Below are 18,261 nucleotides of genomic sequence, written 5' to 3' on the forward strand. Positions count from 1 at the left end.
ATTTTCAATGGGAAATCAGCAGAGCTTGCAAATGAGAGTTGAGCGTTTTTTCGTTTATTCTCTTTCTCGCATCATAACCAAAAAAAAATTGTGCAGACACGTCTCTCTCTGAGCGTCACTCTCTGTTTTCTTTAGCATCTGTTTCGCTCAGACGCAATGCGATGACTCATTCGTGTGACGCTCTCACATGAGTGTCGCGTAAAACTAACACGATTTTCCCTCACACAAAGCCTCTCAGCAAAAAACACTTTGACTAACAAACTCAGCAGAAAATGTTTTTGCCTTCGTGTGCATGTAAATACACGCATACATACATACAAAAAGAACGCAGCAATCGCGCGTGATTACCCATACAAACGCAACTTACCGTTACTTCATTTAACTCAAGCAAACGATCAGTGTTTGACTTGAGGAAACGAAAACAGAAACAACTATCTCCCTCAGAGCGCGAGAGAGCTAAGCCAGATGCGACAAAAACAGTTTCTGTCTGAGTTTTTTTGACTGTGTCACTGAAAGACACTTTTTTGCAGACAACGAAAAAGTGTTAACAGTTATTTGCGAGCTATGGAAATCAGGGTATAATGGTTTTGTTGAAATGTATGTAACAGGCAGAAGGAGACGTGGCAGACCCCACAAAGTATATATATTCTTGATCAGGGTGACGAGCTGAGTTGATTTGGCCCTGTCCGTCTGTCTGTCCGTCTGTCCGTATGTATGAACGCGTCGATTTCAGAAGATATAAGAGCTAGAGACTTCAAATTTTTTTTAAATGTCCGTAATTACAGCGCGCATATCAAGTTTATCATTAAAAATCGATAACTCATCCCGATCTTTTTTTATCGATAAAAAACCTAATCGAAAACCAGTTATAAAATTATATCTTCTACACCTTTATTGCTAGAGTCTCCAAATTTTTAATATATGCTTATATGCAATTTATACAATTTCGGTTTTTGTTAAAATATACCCCCACCTCTAAATTCACCTTTCACCCTCACTTTTGTAAAAAGCGTATTTCAAATACTAGAGACTTGTGCTTTAGCAATTACATGCATATCCATGTTATAATCATAATCTGAAAAAGATCGTACGTCCACAAAAAAAGTTATTAAGCAATTAAGTTCTCATAGTAAGCGCTCACTGCCGCCCATGCGTGTTTGTGCTTGTGTGTGTATATGTATGTAATTGTTTGTGCATGTGTGTGTGTTTTTATGCCCTGAACCCACACTTTTGTAAAAAGTATACATACACACACACATACACACACAGACACACACACACACACATACACAAACAATTACATACATATACACACACAAGCATAAACACGCATGGGCGGCAGTGAGCGCTTACTATGAGAACTCAATTGTTTAATAATTTTTTTGTGGACGTACGATCTTCATGAAACTTTCAGATTATGATTATATCATGAATATGCATATAATTGCCAAAGCACAAGTCTCTAGTATTTGAAATACGCTTTTTACAAAAGTGAGGGTGAGGAGGTGAATTTAAGGGTGGGGGGTAAATTTTAACAAAAACCGAAATTGTATAAATTGCATATAAGCATACATTAAAAATTTGGAGACTCTAGCAATAAAGGTGTAGAAGATATAATTTTATAACTGGTTTTCGATTAGGTTTTTATCGATAAAAAAAGATCGGGATGAGTTATCGATTTTTAATCATAAAATTGATATGCGCGCTGTAATTACGGACATTTAAAAAAAAAAGTGAAGTCTCTAGCTCTTATATCTTCTGAAATCGACGCGTTCATACATACAGACGGACAGACGGACGGACGGACAGACGGACAGACACACGGATATACCCTGAACCCATTTTCAATGGGAAATCAGCAGAGCTTGCAAATGAGAGTTGAGCGTTTTTTCGTTTATTCTCTTTCTCGCATCATAACCAAAAAAAAATTGTGCAGACACGTCTCTCTCTGAGCGTCACTCTCTGTTTTCTTTAGCATCTGTTTCGCTCAGACGCAATGCGATGACTCATTCGTGTGACGCTCTCACATGAGTGTCGCGTAAAACTAACACGATTTTCCCTCACACAAAGCCTCTCAGCAAAAAACACTTTGACTAACAAACTCAGCAGAAAATGTTTTTGCCTTCGTGTGCATGTAAATACACGCATACATACATACAAAAAGAACGCAGCAATCGCGCGTGATTACCCATACAAACGCAACTTACCGTTACTTCATTTAACTCAAGCAAACGATCAGTGTTTGACTTGAGGAAACGAAAACAGAAACAACTATCTCCCTCAGAGCGCGAGAGAGCTAAGCCAGACGCGACAAAAACAGTTTCTGTCTGAGTTTTTTTGACTGTGTCACTGAAAGACACTTTTTTGCAGACAACGAAAAAGTGTTAACAGTTATTTGCGAGCTATGGAAATCAGGGTATAATGGTTTTGTTGAAATGTATGTAACAGGCAGAAGGAGACGTGGCAGACCCCACAAAGTATATATATTCTTGATCAGGGTGACGAGCTGAGTTGATTTGGCCCTGTCCGTCTGTCTGTCCGTCTGTCCGTATGTATGAACGCGTCGATTTCAGAAGATATAAGAGCTAGAGACTTCAAATTTTTTTTAAATGTCCGTAATTACAGCGCGCATATCAAGTTTATCATTAAAAATCGATAACTCATCCCGATCTTTTTTTATCGATAAAAAACCTAATCGAAAACCAGTTATAAAATTATATCTTCTACACCTTTATTGCTAGAGTCTCCAAATTTTTAATATATGCTTATATGCAATTTATACAATTTCGGTTTTTGTTAAAATATACCCCCACCTCTAAATTCACCTTTCACCCTCACTTTTGTAAAAAGCGTATTTCAAATACTAGAGACTTGTGCTTTAGCAATTACATGCATATCCATGTTATAATCATAATCTGAAAAAGATCGTACGTCCACAAAAAAAGTTATTAAGCAATTAAGTTCTCATAGTAAGCGCTCACTGCCGCCCATGCGTGTTTGTGCTTGTGTGTGTATATGTATGTAATTGTTTGTGCATGTGTGTGTGTTTTTATGCCCTGAACCCATTGAAAATGGGAAATCAGGGTATAATGGTTTTGTTGAAATGTATGTAACAGGCAGAAGGAGGCGTGGCAGACCCCACAAAGTATATATATTCTTGATCAGGGCGACGAGCTGAGTCGATTTGGCCCTGTCCGTCTGTCTGTCTGTCCGTCTGTCCGTCCGTCCGTCTGTCCGTCTGTCCGTATGTTTGAACGCGTCGATTTCCGAAGATATAAGAGCTAGAGACTTGAATTTTTTTTTTAAATGACCGTATATACAGCGCGGACGTCGAGTTTGCTTTTAAAATTCGATAAATCATCCCGTTATGTTTTTATCGAGTAAAAACATTCAAGCTCAAATCAGATGTCACTATAAAAAAAAAATTAATAAAAAATAATCAAATATTTGGCCAATTAACAAACGCACGTGCAGCAGCTACAACAGAAACATTCGTTGAATCACATCAGCTGTTAGTTTCGTTTAGTTTTGGTAGATGGCGCAACAGCAGTGAATCTATTTGAGTTTTGCCAGCGCCACTAGCGGGATTGGGGTGGCCTAGTGTGTTAGCTGCACGACGCCCGATCGAGAAGTCGCGGTTCGAATCCCGGTCGATGCAGCTGATGTTAATTTTTTTTTAATTGTTTCAAAATGTTTTTATATTTTCATAAATGAGTTTTCTATTTAATTTATATTTTTAAATACACCGAAATTGAAATTTTAACTATACTTTATGTGCGTTTTTAATAGTTTGGTTATTCTAGCAGATTCTTAGAATCACACCAGCAGTTAGTTTCGTTTAGTTTTGGTAGATGGCGCTGCAGCAGTGAATCTATTTGAGTTTTGCCAGCGCCACTAGCAGGAGTGAGATGGCCTAGTGTGTTAGCTGCATGACGCTCGATCGAGAAGTCGCGGTTCGAATCCCGATCGGGGTGCAACTGATGATAACTTTTTTAATTGTTTCAAAATATTTTTATATTTTATTAAATGAGTTTGGTATTTTATTTATATTTTTAAATACATCGAAATTGAAATTTCAGCCATACTAAATGGGCATTTTTAATTGTTGGGTTCAGGGTAGTATCTAGTCAAGCACTCTCGACTAGAGTTTTCTTACTTGTTTTTTTTTATATTCATTTATTGACAAAATTATATAGCAAATTACAAGTTGCGTGGTGGCTAGGATAGCGCGCGGTGCTTGCGGGACGGCCGTAAAGCATTGCTTCGCAAGCACTATGCGCTACCTTAGCCTGGGACAGCTCGTCTTCTCGATCGCTCGACTCTGCGGAGCTCCATCATCACCGTGGCCGCGAAGGTGCTTGTTAGTTCCCAAGCTTCCTCCGATTCCAGCATGGCGTTGACTAAGTTGTCCGCTCTGATGGAGCGGCCCACTGCCTCTTCCAGACGACGCCTCTCCTCCAGGAACCGTCCACATTCGAAAAGAATGTGGTTGGCGTCTTCCACATGCCCTCGCTCGCACCAGGGGCACTCGTCAGATTCCTCGTGGCCAAAGCGCTTCAAATAGCTCCGAAAGCATCCATGACCCGAGAGGATCTGCGTAAGGTAGAAGTTAACCTCACCATGTTTGCGGTTAACCCATGGTTCAAGCTCCGGGATGAGCTTGTGCGTCCACCGCCCTTTAGCTGAGCTATTCCACCTTCTTTGCCATCGTGCGATGCTGTTCGCCCTGACAGCGTTGAGTCGCGTAGGCCCGTGCGAATTCCGCTCCACGGCTTCGGCGACCAAATACTCCAGTGGCACCATACCGGCTATGACGAGCGCCGCGTCATCGGAGATAGTCCTGAAAGCGCAGCTGACTCTGATTGCGCTCAGCCTGTAGATCGCGCAAATGCCTCGGCTGTAGCTCGGCGTTGCCATCGCTCTTGCCCATATTGGCGCAGCATAGAGGATGACAGACCTAATGACGCTCGTTAGGAGGAGACGTCGTTGCTGTTTAGGTCCCCGCGTGTTAAGCATGATTCTCGAGAGAGCTCTACAAGAATCAGCTGCCTTTTTATGCACATATTCTAAGTGCTCGCGGAAAGTTAATCTTGTGTCTATCATGACACCAAGATATCTTATCGCCCTCTTTGACGCAATGGTGACGCTGCCGATCTTTATATTGGCAGTTTCCACTCTTTTGCGACTGCTGACTAGTACAACTTCGGTCTTGTGTGCCGCTAGCTCGAGCCCAGCTCCTGTCAACCAGCTTCGTATGCGATTGATACTTTCGCTGCACATATCCTCTGTATCTTTGAGCTCCTTTCCTATGGCTACGACAGCTACATCATCAGCAAAGCCAATGGTGTGCGCGCCTGCTGGTAGTTCCAAGCGCAGTACGCCGTCGTACATGATGTTCCATAGGAGAGGCCCCAGCACTGAGCCTTGGCGTACTCCAGCTGACACTGTATGAGTTTGGGGACCCTCACTCGTGTTGTATACCAGTGTTCTTCCTCTGAAGTAGCTCTTTATTATCTCTCTTAGATATTTAGGGATATTATATTGTGACAGCGCATTCAGTATCATATCCCAACTAGCTGTGTTGAAGGCATTCCTTACATCCAGGGTCGCGATGATACAGTATTCCTTCGTCCCGTGCCTCCATCTGGTGCCTTGAATAGCGGAAGTGGCCAGACCGACAACTTTGTTAAGCGCGTCCGTTGTTGACCGGGCCTTCCGGAATCCAAATTGGTTTGGTGACAGGCCTCCGGCGCCTGCAATCGCAGTCTCCAGCCTAGAGCAGATCAGTTTCTCAAACACCTTTCCCATGGTGTCTAAGAGACAGATCGGTCTGTACGAAGATGGCTCATCTGGTGGTTTGCCAGCCTTGGGTAGCAATACCAGATTCTGGGCTTTCCATTTTGCCGGGAACGTCTCTTGGATCAGGCATTCGTTAAATAATTCGGCGAACGTACTTGGGTGCAAGGCGAGGGCTAGCTTTAGCGCACGATTTGGGATCCCGTCCGGCCCTGGAGCTGTGTTGGTTCTAAGACCTCGGAGAACTACTGATATTTCTTCCTCTGTAACTAAAACAATTTCAGTGCTCGTTGAGCCCTGATCAGCAGACTCGGACTCAGGGGCGTGAATGGAGCTTAGACTTTCTGGAAAGAGTGTTTCCACAATCGATTTAAGCTCCAGACGATCCGTAGGCTGCACCTGTCTACCTGCGTATAGTCTTTTAACTACTATCTTATATGCCCTGCCCCAAGGGTCATATTCGGCTGAGTCGCACAACTGTAAAAAACATTCTCTTTTGCTTGCCCGAATGGCCTTCTTCAGCTGTCTTCTAGCTGCCTGGTAAGCTAACTGTATCTCAAAAAACGTTGACCTACCGCGAGCCCGTTGGTATCTTCTTCTCGCCTGGATGCATTTGCGACGAATGTCACCTATTTGCGTATTCCACCAATACGTAGGCTCATGTTGTCGCGTGAACTGCTTGCGACGTAACATGCTGCTATTGCAGGCACACTGTATTTGGGCTACCATTTGGCATGCTCAGGCCTCAGCATTACCAATTGTACCCAGAGACTGAATGGCCTCTGAAAAGACCGCGGGATCAAAAGTATCTAGCCGATACGACTCCCTCCACAATGTTGAGACCCTGGCAGGTGGCTCACCTATTGTGAACAGAAGTGCCGTATGATCGCTGCCTGTATAGCTATCGCAATGGCTCCATGTTGCTCCCCGAAAGAGGGATGAAGTGACAAAAGTAATGTCGATAACAGACCCGTATCCCGCCCGACTGAAGGTGTACTCATGGCCAGTGTTGAGCAGTGCAACATCTAGTGTCGCGAAGATCTCCAGTAGGATACGACCTCTGGCATTTGTTGTTGGGCTACCCCATTCTAGCGCCCAGGAGTTAAAATCTCCAGCTATAATGGCCTTCCGACCCCTAGCATCCTCGGCAAGCTCGTCGAGCACCGTCGTGAATTCACTGAGCTGCATGCTGGGGGCCAGATAGCAACTGTAAAGCCATAAGCTACCATATCGGCCACGTACGAACCCATTGAATGACTTAACATTCGAAAGTACGTTCGTTGAGTTGCCGCATACCCACAACGCAGCTTTGCCATTAACGTCTGTTGACCATGTCCTAGGGCAGCTGGTTCTACAGTGGTGAGGCTCACTGAGAAAAGCTACATCTATACATTTTTCCCTAATGGTCTGCTCTAGAAGATCTTGGGCAGCAACACAATGATTTAAGTTAAGCTGCAAGAACCTTAACATTTCATTTTACGAGCAGCTTCACGGTAAGATGGGCACTTGAAGCTGCCTGCTGAATGGTCCGTCTGCTTTTCACCTTTCCGGATGCAGAGGCTACATTTTGGTGGCTTGGTGCATGCTTTGGCACTGTGACCCATCTCTCCACACCTGAAACAGGCGCCCTTTAAGTCACAGTCGCTGCCGCAGTTTGCTGCCATATGACCGTAATCGAGGCACTTGAAACAGCGTTTAGGCTGCTCCACGGCTCGGATACGGCAAACTACCCATCCTATTCTAATTTTGGACAGCTCGAGCAGAGTTTTAGCTTTCCCAATTGGAAGAGCAACCGTAGCTCTTTGCTGTCCACCAAAAGCTGGCCGAAGCGATTTGATAGCCTCAATGGGGAGTGAGCTATCCTTCAACTCCACCCTAATTGCCTCCAAGATCTCCTCTTTGGTCGCTAACTCATCTAGATCGCGAATCTCAACTTGAGCCGATTCGGTAAGTGTTTTAACTACCGCTCGGTCTCCCAAGGCCTTGCAGAGCCTCAGCGCTATGCTCCGGCTTCCTACTCAGTTGCAATAGAAGGTCCCCCTTAGCTGTCTTCCTAATGCCTTGAACGTCGCTGCTCAGATGCTTCAAATTTGGGTCGCTTTTAACTACACGAAGCATGTCCGCATAGCTGCAACCCCCTACGCCTGAAATCGCAATCGCGTCAGTCCTGGGACGTTTTTGCATAGGCTTTCGCCCTTTGACGACTGTCCAGCTGCTCTGGTTTGTCTGTCGAGCGGCCTGGTTTGAAGTTTCAGTTTCAGCTGTAGCCCGTAGAGCCATTGGTTCTTTTGGGTTCGCTGTACTTCTATTGGGCCTCGGCTTTTTTGAGGGAGTTTTCCTCTGTTCGGAGGCAACTTCCCTCGACCGCTTAGGAGTATTGCTACCTACTGTAGCACTAATGCTCGCTGCCTTAACGTTTTCGCCTACTTTTTTGAGTGACGTGGTCTGCACCTCACAGTTTTTAACCGAACGGTTGCAGAACGCTTCGGCCGTCTTGTGAAGGCTGACCAGCCTAGCCAGCTCCTCTCTCATTAAGGCATTTATATGCCGCTGACCCCCAAATAAGGCAGACAAACCCTCTAGTGTAGCTCCTATTTGAGCTAACGCTTCTTTTAGTGACTTGGGTGCCTGGCACTCAGCCACTGGAGCCTGGTTAGAAGTCGACGGCTGCGCCAACGCCCTCTGTTGTTGCTGCGGCGATCGCTGCAACGAGGAACGACGCGCAAACGCTTGCAGCTCGTCCTCCATCATGGCATCCATTTCTGCTCCGACTACCACGGCGTGAAGCCTGTAGTAGGCAATGGCTACTAATGTAATCTGAGTTTACAACCCGCAGTAACTTAAACTCAACTTGACTACAGCGAGAGCCCGAAAGTATGCACTACTTTTAATAACTACTACTTCACTCCAGCAGCTAGGTTGCTGTCTTTGCTAAGGCTTAGCAACTCACCAACGTTAGTGAGCAGCTGATTGCCCGATGCAATTTCCAGCACTACTAACAGCTGTTAGAGTGAATGCACCTGCTTTTTATTATTGCGCAAGTGTGACGCCTAAAGTGACAAAATTTACGCGCCCACAAAAGACAAGGAAAGGAAAGAAGCCCTGACGCCAAAACAATGACGCTATCGCCCCCCCTCTCTTGCACCACCGAATTATACCGCTTGGGAATTCCACGAACCGCCGCGCAGTAAGTCTCTGGTAGTTTTTTTGAGGTCGCTGGGTACGCCGCGCCCACAGCAAACACGTTGACTTCAGTTCTTTCCACTTTCGCAGGGGAAAACACAGTTCAAGCTATTGTCTACGATGGATCACGATGACATCGACCGCACTCCGTGAAAACGCAACTCGAACTCCATGCATGTGTGTGTGTGTGTGTGTGTGTGTGTGTGTGTGCGTGTTTCTTGTGTAAGCTGAAAGACGCGAAAAATTATTGAAACAGCTATTACTCCAAGGGTTCAGGGGATCTCGTAGTCGAATAGTCTCGACTAGAGCTTTCTTACTTGTTTATTTAAAGATATTGACAAAACTAGAGTTAACTAAAATTAAAATAGCCTATAAAAAGTACAATACATTATAACAATAGTATCGCCAACCCGATGGGGGTATTTTATTTGCCAGTCCGGCCATCTATGCCCACTTCACAGCCAAATGTGGTCAGTGATATTATTGAAACTATGAAAAGACAGTGTTAAAATGAAAAACTGAAAATTAGATATTAAAAGAAGTTAACTATTTTGAACGAATACACTTGATTATGATGGTGTTTAGTTGCGTATTGATCTTTATTCTTCTGAGCCTGGGTTTATATACCCAGACTCGTACATAATCTCAACCCTTAAATCTAGTGCGTCTATTGCTGAGTGTGTAAGGCTCAGCATTGGTCTATTACATATTCTTATCTTATCGCAGGTCTATTAGCTATTCTTATCCTATCGCTGAGGTTGTAAGGCTCAGCGTTCTTCTCTTACATATTCTTGTCGCTAAGGGTCAGAGTCATATTTATTCTAGTCTAGACAGCTCACACTTCCACATATATTATCTATTTTATGTATGCTAGCTGTTAAGTGCGTAATGGGAGGCCAATGGGAGGCTGACACGCAATTTGGCGGGAAAGTGGCGTCACCCAGATCACGCACAATGGGATTACACAATGGGCACAAACGGCAGAAAGTCCCCGCTCCAGAGCCGAGCAGGCCCCGTTACCATACGAAGCAGGCCCTGTGGCTGGGGTATAAAAGGCCACCGGCAGCTCCATACGTGGTCGGTCAGTGAGTCAGAGAGAGTTAAAAGGTGAAAAGAAGAGTGAAAGTCATAGTGACTAAAGTGCCGAAGTAAAACAGTAAAGTGAGAGTCAAGGCGAGTGGCAGATCAGGACTCCCAGGATATCGTGGGAACAGAAACGACGTCGTGGGACAGCAAGGACATCCAGTGGGAATCCTTGCGACGATTAAAGAGGCAAAAAGGATCGTGAGCGGCACCAACAAGGACATTGGTGCAACCTAGCAGCTTAACCCTCTAAGACCCAAGAGTGCCTCTAGGCACTTATTTTATTTTTAATTTTAAAAAAATAACTAAGAGCTTTTAGTTAATTTAAAAATGGTAGGACTGTTAAAAATACTTGCCAAAATAGCCTGAAAAAGTTTCAAAGCTTTCGGACACAATAATCGGTACTTTTAATAAACGTTTGATCGAATCATATGTTATTTGGCGCCAAAAATTTCAGCTGCTGCATATTGTCTTTTGAGAGGTTGATAAAAGCGAACTTATAAAACCTATTAAACTCAATATTTTTTTCGTGATAGGTAAGGTAATTTACTATATAAATAAAGTTTAAAATGTGCGAATATTTTGAAATTGTGCTTTGTAGTATCATAAAAGTGATAAGAGCCTTGAGGCACACTTGGGGCTTCATGGCAAAATATGTTGTCAGTAGCTCTTTCACAACTGCTTGCATTTCTTGTGTGATTTGTGTGTGATTTTTATTTATTGTTGATTTTTGTTAATAAAAATTGTATAATGGCTTTGGGAGTTCGCTATAAATGGTCTGATTTGACGGATGAACAACTGCTGGAGTTGTTCGTTTTTCAGTTTGTACGTGAGTTCCTCATATGGAGTAGAAATTAGTAACGTACTGTGGAAAGACAACAAGGCCGTTCGGATGTTGTCGACCTATGTGGGCGTTAAGCCGTTTAAGAGGTCACATGCACAAGAGGGAACAGCAAAGACAGCTCGTTACGATAGAAAGTCGAAGTGCCATGTAGAAGTTGACTGTCCACAAGTTATTAGAGAGCATATTGCTCTTATGGGGGGTGTGGATCTGATGGATGGGCTTATGGGCTGATACCATATACGAAGTAAAACTCAAGATGCTGTAACCCGAATTTTCTACCATTTGGTAGGTATGGCCTTAACAAACGCCTACATCCTATACAGACATATACAAAAGGAAACCATGAGCAGCGAGAAATTGATCGAGCTTCCGTATTTTTGAGTCTATTGCAGCGGGTCTAGTGGGATATCAGTCAAAAGACTTGCCAGGTCGTCCACTCAAGAACAACAATTTAGCTTTACAATCTTCAGCTTTGTCTGCGGTCGCCATCACATACTATGCAGTCGCCAATTTCTCAGCGATTCTTGCAGCCACAGCTCAAACAAGGTCAAAAATCAAATCACCCAATAATGGACTTGAGGTGTGACCCTCTGAATCATTTTCCAGAGTGGTTGGATCGCAATACGGAAAAAAGATGGTGCAAGGACTGCAAAACTTCACAAACACAGTTTATTACAAAATGTAAACTGCATTTATGCTGCTCGGAGAGCAAAAATTGTTTTGCAGAGCATCATCGGTACAAATAAAAAGGAATAAAAAAAATAAATAAAAAAAAAAAAAATAATTTGTAAACTATTTTTTTACCCTCTAAGCCCCAAGAGTGCCTTGAGGCACTTATTTATATTTTCTCACCTTCCAGGTGAGCCCCTATTTACTTAAAAAAAAATTATTCGAATTAATTTCTGCCTTTATTTTAGAAAGTAGTCTTAGAGGGTTAAGCAAGACCAGCATATCCGAGTAAGTTCACGTAGAAGTGCGTAAAAAGAGAAGTGTTGTGAGTGAAACGAAGCTAGTGTTGTGCTGTGAGCGAGTGGAATAGTAGGAGCGATCTGTATAGTCGAGCGAACCGCCGGAGTTCACAGACCCAAATCCTGGTGTTTTCCGAATCGTTCCACTGAAACTAGCGTGTTTTAGCACAACACTCTCCCGGCCGGAGTGCGTTGAATCAGCACTCAGCCGTTGTGCCTTGCTAAAGCGAACCAGCATAAAATAAGTGACGTGTAAATTTAACAACTTATATTCAAGAAAATATACTTTACGCTATAAACTAAATCACAACTGACTAATTAATATCGCAGGGGCTTCAACAAATAAATCTGTTGGCATGAATCCACAGTCAGCTGAAACTAGCCCAGCTTAGACTCAGGATAAACCGAAGGTTCGTTACAACTGGAGGCCAACGTGGGGCCCTGCAATAAGAGTTTAATTAGAAATTGTGACTTTTGTGCGAGCGTGGGTATATAACTTGAAAAAGGACGAACCCATTGAATGACTTAACATTCGAAAGTACGTTCGTTGAGTTGCCGCATACCCACAACGCAGCTTTGTCATTAGCGTCTGTTGACCATGTCCTAGGGCAGCTGGTTATACAGTGGTGGGGCTCACTGAGAAAAGCTACGTCTATACATTTTTCCCTAATGGTCTGCTCTAGAAGATCTTGGGCAGCAATACAATGATTTAAGTTAAGCTGCAAGAACCTTAACATTTCATTTTACGAGCTACTTCACGGTAGGATGGGCACTTGAAGCTGCCTGCTGAATGGTCCGTCTGCTTTTCACCTTTCCGGATGCAGAGGCTACATTTTGGTGGCTTGGTGCATGCTTTGGCACTGTGACCCATCTCTCCACACCTGAAACAGGCGCCCTTTAAGTCACAGTCGCTGCCGCAGTTTGCTGCCATATGACCGTAATCGAGGCACTTGAAACAGCGTTTAGGCTGCTCCACGGCTCGGATACGGCAAACTACCCATCCTATTCTAATTTTGGACAGCTCGAGCAGAGTTTTAGCTTTCCCAATTGGAAGAGCAACCGTAGCTCTTTGCTGTCCACCAAAAGCTGGCCGAAGCGATTTGATAGCCTCAATGGGGAGTGAGCTATCCTTCAACTCCACCCTAATTGCCTCCAAGATCTCCTCTTTGGTCGCTAACTCATCTAGATCGCGAATCTCAACTTGAGCCGATTCGGTAAGTGTTTTAACTACCGCTCGGTCTCCCAAGGCCTTGCAGAGCCTCAGCGCTATGCTCCGGCTTCCTACTCAGTTGCAATAGAAGGTCCCCCTTAGCTGTCTTCCTAATGCCTTGAACGTCGCTGCTCAGATGCTTCAAATTTGGGTCGCTTTTAACTACACGAAGCATGTCCGCATAGCTGCAACCCCCTACGCCTGAAATCGCAATCGCGTCAGTCCTGGGACGTTTTTGCATAGGCTTTCGCCCTTTGACGACTGTCCAGCTGCTCTGGTTTGTCTGTCGAGCGGCCTGGTTTGAAGTTTCAGTTTCAGCTGTAGCCCGTAGAGCCATTGGTTCTTTTGGGTTCGCTGTACTTCTATTGGGCCTCGGCTTTTTTGAGGGAGTTTTCCTCTGTTCGGAGGCAACTTCCCTCGACCGCTTAGGAGTATTGCTACCTACTGTAGCACTAATGCTCGCTGCCTTAACGTTTTCGCCTACTTTTTTGAGTGACGTGGTCTGCACCTCACAGTTTTTAACCGAACGGTTGCAGAACGCTTCGGCCGTCTTGTGAAGGCTGACCAGCCTAGCCAGCTCCTCTCTCATTAAGGCATTTATATGCCGCTGACCCCCAAATAAGGCAGACAAACCCTCTAGTGTAGCTCCTATTTGAGCTAACGCTTCTTTTAGTGACTTGGGTGCCTGGCACTCAGCCACTGGAGCCTGGTTAGAAGTCGACGGCTGCGCCAACGCCCTCTGTTGTTGCTGCGGCGATCGCTGCAACGAGGAACGACGCGCAAACGCTTGCAGCTCGTCCTCCATCATGGCATCCATTTCTGCTCCGACTACCACGGCGTGAAGCCTGTAGTAGGCAATGGCTACTAATGTAATCTGAGTTTACAACCCGCAGTAACTTAAACTCAACTTGACTACAGCGAGAGCCCGAAAGTATGCACTACTTTTAATAACTACTACTTCACTCCAGCAGCTAGGTTGCTGTCTTTGCTAAGGCTTAGCAACTCACCAACGTTAGTGAGCAGCTGATTGCCCGATGCAATTTCCAGCACTACTAACAGCTGTTAGAGTGAATGCACCTGCTTTTTATTATTGCGCAAGTGTGACGCCTAAAGTGACAAAATTTACGCGCCCACAAAAGACAAGGAAAGGAAAGAAGCCCTGACGCCAAAACAATGACGCTATCGCCCCCCCTCTCTTGCACCACCGAATTATACCGCTTGGGAATTCCACGAACCGCCGCGCAGTAAGTCTCTGGTAGTTTTTTTGAGGTCGCTGGGTACGCCGCGCCCACAGCAAACACGTTGACTTCAGTTCTTTCCACTTTCGCAGGGGAAAACACAGTTCAAGCTATTGTCTACGATGGATCACGATGACATCGACCGCACTCCGTGAAAACGCAACTCGAACTCCATGCATGTGTGTGTGTGTGTGTGTGTGTGTGTGTGTGTGCGTGTTTCTTGTGTAAGCTGAAAGACGCGAAAAATTATTGAAACAGCTATTACTCCAAGGGTTCAGGGGATCTCGTAGTCGAATAGTCTCGACTAGAGCTTTCTTACTTGTTTATTTAAAGATATTGACAAAACTAGAGTTAACTAAAATTAAAATAGCCTATAAAAAGTACAATACATTATAACAATAGTATCGCCAACCCGATGGGGGTATTTTATTTGCCAGTCCGGCCATCTATGCCCACTTCACAGCCAAATGTGGTCAGTGATATTATTGAAACTATGAAAAGACAGTGTTAAAATGAAAAACTGAAAATTAGATATTAAAAGAAGTTAACTATTTTGAACGAATACACTTGATTATGATGGTGTTTAGTTGCGTATTGATCTTTATTCTTCTGAGCCTGGGTTTATATACCCAGACTCGTACATAATCTCAACCCTTAAATCTAGTGCGTCTATTGCTGAGTGTGTAAGGCTCAGCATTGGTCTATTACATATTCTTATCTTATCGCAGGTCTATTAGCTATTCTTATCCTATCGCTGAGGTTGTAAGGCTCAGCGTTCTTCTCTTACATATTCTTGTCGCTAAGGGTCAGAGTCATATTTATTCTAGTCTAGACAGCTCACACTTCCACATATATTATCTATTTTATGTATGCTAGCTGTTAAGTGCGTAATGGGAGGCCAATGGGAGGCTGACACGCAATTTGGCGGGAAAGTGGCGTCACCCAGATCACGCACAATGGGATTACACAATGGGCACAAACGGCAGAAAGTCCCCGCTCCAGAGCCGAGCAGGCCCCGTTACCATACGAAGCAGGCCCTGTGGCTGGGGTATAAAAGGCCACCGGCAGCTCCATACGTGGTCGGTCAGTGAGTCAGAGAGAGTTAAAAGGTGAAAAGAAGAGTGAAAGTCATAGTGACTAAAGTGCCGAAGTAAAACAGTAAAGTGAGAGTCAAGGCGAGTGGCAGATCAGGACTCCCAGGATATCGTGGGAACAGAAACGACGTCGTGGGACAGCAAGGACATCCAGTGGGAATCCTTGCGACGATTAAAGAGGCAAAAAGGATCGTGAGCGGCACCAACAAGGACATTGGTGCAACCTAGCAGCTTAACCCTCTAAGACCCAAGAGTGCCTCTAGGCACTTATTTTATTTTTAATTTTAAAAAAATAACTAAGAGCTTTTAGTTAATTTAAAAATGGTAGGACTGTTAAAAATACTTGCCAAAATAGCCTGAAAAAGTTTCAAAGCTTTCGGACACAATAATCGGTACTTTTAATAAACGTTTGATCGAATCATATGTTATTTGGCGCCAAAAATTTCAGCTGCTGCATATTGTCTTTTGAGAGGTTGATAAAAGCGAACTTATAAAACCTATTAAACTCAATATTTTTTTCGTGATAGGTAAGGTAATTTACTATATAAATAAAGTTTAAAATGTGCGAATATTTTGAAATTGTGCTTTGTAGTATCATAAAAGTGATAAGAGCCTTGAGGCACACTTGGGGCTTCATGGCAAAATATGTTGTCAGTAGCTCTTTCACAACTGCTTGCATTTCTTGTGTGATTTGTGTGTGATTTTTATTTATTGTTGATTTTTGTTAATAAAAATTGTATAATGGCTTTGGGAGTTCGCTATAAATGGTCTGATTTGACGGATGAACAACTGCTGGAGTTGTTCGTTTTTCAGTTTGTACGTGAGTTCCTCATATGGAGTAGAAATTAGTAACGTACTGTGGAAAGACAACAAGGCCGTTCGGATGTTGTCGACCTATGTGGGCGTTAAGCCGTTTAAGAGGTCACATGCACAAGAGGGAACAGCAAAGACAGCTCGTTACGATAGAAAGTCGAAGTGCCATGTAGAAGTTGACTGTCCACAAGTTATTAGAGAGCATATTGCTCTTATGGGGGGTGTGGATCTGATGGATGGGCTTATGGGCTGATACCATATACGAAGTAAAACTCAAGATGCTGTAACCCGAATTTTCTACCATTTGGTAGGTATGGCCTTAACAAACGCCTACATCCTATACAGACATATACAAAAGGAAACCATGAGCAGCGAGAAATTGATCGAGCTTCCGTATTTTTGAGTCTATTGCAGCGGGTCTAGTGGGATATCAGTCAAAAGACTTGCCAGGTCGTCCACTCAAGAACAACAATTTAGCTTTACAATCTTCAGCTTTGTCTGCGGTCGCCATCACATACTATGCAGTCGCCAATTTCTCAGCGATTCTTGCAGCCACAGCTCAAACAAGGTCAAAAATCAAATCACCCAATAATGGACTTGAGGTGTGACCCTCTGAATCATTTTCCAGAGTGGTTGGATCGCAATACGGAAAAAAGATGGTGCAAGGACTGCAAAACTTCACAAACACAGTTTATTACAAAATGTAAACTGCATTTATGCTGCTCGGAGAGCAAAAATTGTTTTGCAGAGCATCATCGGTACAAATAAAAAGGAATAAAAAAAATAAATAAAAAAAAAAAAAATAATTTGTAAACTATTTTTTTACCCTCTAAGCCCCAAGAGTGCCTTGAGGCACTTATTTATATTTTCTCACCTTCCAGGTGAGCCCCTATTTACTTAAAAAAAAATTATTCGAATTAATTTCTGCCTTTATTTTAGAAAGTAGTCTTAGAGGGTTAAGCAAGACCAGCATATCCGAGTAAGTTCACGTAGAAGTGCGTAAAAAGAGAAGTGTTGTGAGTGAAACGAAGCTAGTGTTGTGCTGTGAGCGAGTGGAATAGTAGGAGCGATCTGTATAGTCGAGCGAACCGCCGGAGTTCACAGACCCAAATCCTGGTGTTTTCCGAATCGTTCCACTGAAACTAGCGTGTTTTAGCACAACACTCTCCCGGCCGGAGTGCGTTGAATCAGCACTCAGCCGTTGTGCCTTGCTAAAGCGAACCAGCATAAAATAAGTGACGTGTAAATTTAACAACTTATATTCAAGAAAATATACTTTACGCTATAAACTAAATCACAACTGACTAATTAATATCGCAGGGGCTTCAACAAATAAATCTGTTGGCATGAATCCACAGTCAGCTGAAACTAGCCCAGCTTAGACTCAGGATAAACCGAAGGTTCGTTACAACTGGAGGCCAACGTGGGGCCCTGCAATAAGAGTTTAATTAGAAATTGTGACTTTTGTGCGAGCGTGGGTATATAACTTGAAAAAGGACGAACCCATTGAATGACTTAACATTCGAAAGTACGTTCGTTGAGTTGCCGCATACCCACAACGCAGCTTTGTCATTAGCGTCTGTTGACCATGTCCTAGGGCAGCTGGTTATACAGTGGTGGGGCTCACTGAGAAAAGCTACGTCTATACATTTTTCCCTAATGGTCTGCTCTAGAAGATCTTGGGCAGCAATACAATGATTTAAGTTAAGCTGCAAGAACCTTAACATTTCATTTTACGAGCTACTTCACGGTAGGATGGGCACTTGAAGCTGCCTGCTGAATGGTCCGTCTGCTTTTCACCTTTCCGGATGCAGAGGCTACATTTTGGTGGCTTGGTGCATGCTTTGGCACTGTGACCCATCCCTCCACACCTGAAACAGGCGCCCTTTAAGTCACAGTCGCTGCCGCAGTTTGCTGCCATATGACCGTAATCGAGGCACTTGAAACAGCGTTTAGGCTGCTCCACGGCTCGGATACGGCAAACTACCCATCCTATTCTAATTTTGGACAGCTCGAGCAGAAATATAGCTTT

At 43.8% G+C, this 18,261-nt stretch overlaps 1 long non-coding RNA gene across 2 annotated transcripts; it reads left to right on the forward strand.

Annotated features, from left to right (window-relative positions):
- Nucleotides 1-6,942: 6,942 nt before the first annotated feature.
- Nucleotides 6,943-17,523, forward strand: LOC149270112 (uncharacterized). Of its 2 annotated transcripts, none has more exons than XR_016269009.1 (2): nt 6,943-8,983; nt 9,052-17,523. It is a non-coding gene; the product is annotated as an uncharacterized LOC149270112 (long non-coding RNA). The 2 variants fall into 2 exon arrangements; XR_016269008.1 differs by having other exon boundaries at nt 9,070-17,523.
- Nucleotides 17,524-18,261: the final 738 nt, after the last annotated feature.

The sequence above is a fragment of the Drosophila arizonae genome, chromosome 3 (genome assembly GCF_054131065.1).
Source record: "Drosophila arizonae isolate 15081-1271.41 chromosome 3, UAZ_ARI_1.0, whole genome shotgun sequence".
Classification (NCBI taxonomy): domain Eukaryota; kingdom Metazoa; phylum Arthropoda; class Insecta; order Diptera; family Drosophilidae; genus Drosophila; species Drosophila arizonae.